Genomic DNA, 3705 nt, shown 5'->3' with positions numbered 1-3705 from the left:
TACTAGGATTACTTCCTTTAAGATTTCTATCTTCACAAACTAACCATAACCAATAGCTATTTCCTTAGGGGCTACTGTAAATTTGGTACAGGTAGAGCATGCCTAACCCCAAAATCTCAACTCTGAAATACTCCAAAATCTGAAATTTTTTGAGTACTAACATGATGCCACAAGTGGAAAATTCTACACAGGACCTCAAGCAATGTGTCAAAATCAAAAAACACTGGGACAGGGCAGCACCTATGGCTCAAAGGAGTAGGGCAGCATCCCCATAAGCTGGAGGTGGTGGGTTCAAACCCAGCCCTGGCCAAAAAAACCAAAAGCAAACTGCAACAACAAACAAACAAACAAACAAACAAACACTGGGACACATTTATTCAGTGTCCCAGAGGGGAAAATAAAATTTCCTTCATAGTATGTGTATAAGGTATAAATGAAACAGAAATGAATTTCATGTTTGGATGTGGGTCCCATCCTTGAAATATCTCATTATGTATATACACATTTCAAAATCCTAAGAAAAAAACATTGGTCCTATGATTTTAAGATAGGGGATACTCAATCTGTACCTAAAAGTACTTTGTGCCTATTTTGCTACTGATGAATAATTTGGAACAAGGTTGATATGATCTCAGCTCTCAAAACATTGCAGTCTAGAAGAAAGCCATTAAAATAATAACTGGTTCTAGACAACGTAAGTAAAACAGAGGAAAAGAATGTCACACCTCTGAAACAAACTCCAAGGGCATCTTACCAAGTTTAGAAGGGCATTAGTGTTTAGCAAAGACTTATCTGTCTGAAGAGGTGACAAACTTAGACTCAAAGGTGAAGAGGAATCAACCAGATTAATGTACAGGTAGGAGGAAGGGTGAAGAGTGCAAGCAAAGAAAACAACTTAGGTAATGATTCCTGTTCTGGAGGGAAGTTGGTAAAGCTATAGACCTGCACCTGACCATCAGTGTAAAGGCAATGCAATGATGAGGATGAATGGGTATAAAATACGAGATGAATGGGTATAAAATATGAGATAAATGTAACATACAAATCACATAAGGCCTTATTGAAGATTTTAGAACTGTGCAACGCTATTGGAAGATATAAAATGGCAGCATTAACAAGATCAGATTGGTATTTTAAAGACTTTCGCTGAATATGGAACAAATCTTGAAGATGGGTAGAGCACAAGTGGTGAGGAAGTTCACTTATATTACTGCAATTCTGATAAAAAACTGATGGGCAGCATGGATGGGAGAGATTTAAACAAGTGGTGAAATCTGAAATGAGTAAAGAACTGAAAGGACTTAGCGAAGAGAAGGAGGTAGTGGAGTAAGCAAGACTGATTCTTAGGTTTCTTTCTCAAATGAGCAACTGGATTAATGGCACAGATTATCCCTTGCTGGCAGTGCTTTGTGGTGCTAGTCAATCAATAGACACACCAAGGACTCTTTTAACTTCTTTCTCTATAATGCATTTTTAAAGGTAACTACCTGATATATAACACAGTACTATGATGAAGCCTCTGACAAGGAATAATTGTCATCCTTAAAATTAGAGGCATATGAAACATTCTAGAATGTAAGAAAGTAAAATTTAAAAGTATAAAGCTATCAATAGAGAGAATATAAAATTCAAAAAAGTTGAAAAGCAAAGGAGCCAACTAACTACACTGGAGGAGAGGACAACTGAAAAGGCCTACTTTAAATGAGAATGTAGGAGAGAATGTTGATCTGAGGATGTGAATAAAGCAATAGTCCCCAACCTTTTTGGCACCAGGGAGCAGCTTCATAGAAGACAATTTTTCCATGGACCAAGGGGAAGGAGGGCAATGGTTTCTGGATGATTCAAGTTCACTCACTACATTTATTGTGCTCTTTATTTCTATTTTTACATTGTAATATATAAATAATTTAGAATCAGTGAGTGGCAGGGAGTAACTGTAAATAAAGATGAAGCTTTGCCTGCAGGCTAGCCACTCACCTCCTGCTGTGCAGCTGGGTTGGGGACTTCAAGAGTACAGGATCTCATGCAGTAGACTTTATACTAAGTCAGGCTGGGATAGATCAGGTTCCTTTCATAGCAAGCTATGCAGATATATCACAAAGTCCACCTGCTTCCTCCCCTGACTCCCCTCATTTATGATTAAAATGCAAATGTTTACAGCTGAGTTGAAGAGAGTAGAAAAATGATGCCACTGAGGGAAGAAATGGGACTCAAAAAGTTTTGAAAACTTCACAGTGGCTCTCACGTATTGACTTAATACAGTGAAACCCCACATATCCACTTTCAGTTTACAAAAATCTCTTCATTTTTCCATATTCTTACTATCGGGGATAAGAAACACATACCCCAAAATACCGGGTATATGTACATGCTGAACTGGAAAAAAGCCTCAAATCTGACACCCTCCTCCCCAGTCTCTCCCAAAGGAAGCTGTTCTCTGAAGTTCCATATCTGCCGGAAGTCTGAACCTACCAAACACAATTCCCTTGGTTTGTTTCCTTAATTTTCATTAACTGAATCCACATCACCAAAAAGAAAACTAAATTCTCTCAACAGACCTGAACAGACTTTTCTCACAAACCACTGTCCACCCTGCAAGCCCAAGACTTCATGCCAGACCACTACAGTCTTCAAAAGCAGAAGACTTGTCCCTAGTATTCATTTATTGCCCCGCAACAAAACTCCTCTACTTCTCATACCCATAACCTGTTTTGCCATAATCCAAGCTCCCATTATTTCCAAAATCTCAAAATGGTCTACAACAGTGGTTCTCAACCTTCCTAATGCTGCATTGTACTTTCACTGTTAAAAGGGGTTGCAACCCATAGGTTGAGAACCGCTGGTCCTCAAGCTTCAACAAATGGTTGAGTCTTCATTCTGAAGGATCCTCTGTGTCACGTAAAACTAAGATCAAATAAATCTGTATACCTTTTCTCCAATTAATCTGCTTTTTGTGAGTGAGCTGAGTCTTTCACAAATCTTTCAAGGACTAAGGGAAAGCTTTCCCTTCACCCATACATTACACATTGTAAAATCTTGACTTTATGCTGAATTCTGTCAGAAAGTATCTTGATGATGCAACAAATACAAACCATCAGTTCTCATTTGTACATCAGTAGTCCCACTGTGAGATTCAAAATGTGAGTTTGCTATTCAAATGGCATTCTAACATTTAGGATTCTGGCTAACAAGAAAACTAGCAGAAATTCTGTTATTGACTTCTAAAGAAAGATAAAAGATAGTGACATTAAACAAATGCCTATGTACATATATCCTCTTACAAAACAAAACTAGTTAAATGTAATACATGAAGAAGGATGGAAAAAGAAGGCTGGATATGGTATTAAGAGCAAAATGCTCAGAAAACCAGCAAGGTAGACACCAAATAAATAAAAAATTACATGCAAAGGCTCTAATAGTATAAGTGTAATTCTTCGAAAATGGAAGCAACAGCCAGATAGAAAAAGCTGTAAGCCTTTATCAGAATCCCCTATATGGAACTGCCACTTAACAAGCAGAGCCCATCATGAAGGCGATGGAGATACAAAAAGAAAGCTGCATTACCTAGGGAGGATTCCATAGGGTTCTCTTTTACAAAGACGGAGTCTGATGTGATACCCCTTGGAAAATATCCAGATAGATTGAAACGGCAATATTTGACATCCATCAAATATTCACATTTAGGTGGAAATGAAACAAAAGAAA

General features: G+C 37.9%; 1 protein-coding gene across 1 annotated transcript in view; it reads right to left on the bottom strand.

The window, feature by feature from the left end:
- The window catches only part of MZT1 (mitotic spindle organizing protein 1), a 25345-nt gene that overhangs the window by 20642 nt on the left and 998 nt on the right, over positions 1-3705 (bottom strand). The window lies entirely within an intron of this gene.

This window comes from Otolemur garnettii, unplaced genomic scaffold (genome assembly GCF_000181295.1).
Source record: "Otolemur garnettii isolate 467f Iridium unplaced genomic scaffold, OtoGar3 scaffold00036, whole genome shotgun sequence".
Classification (NCBI taxonomy): Eukaryota; Metazoa; Chordata; class Mammalia; order Primates; family Galagidae; genus Otolemur; species Otolemur garnettii.
This window is presented reverse-complemented; position numbering and strand designations above follow the sequence as displayed.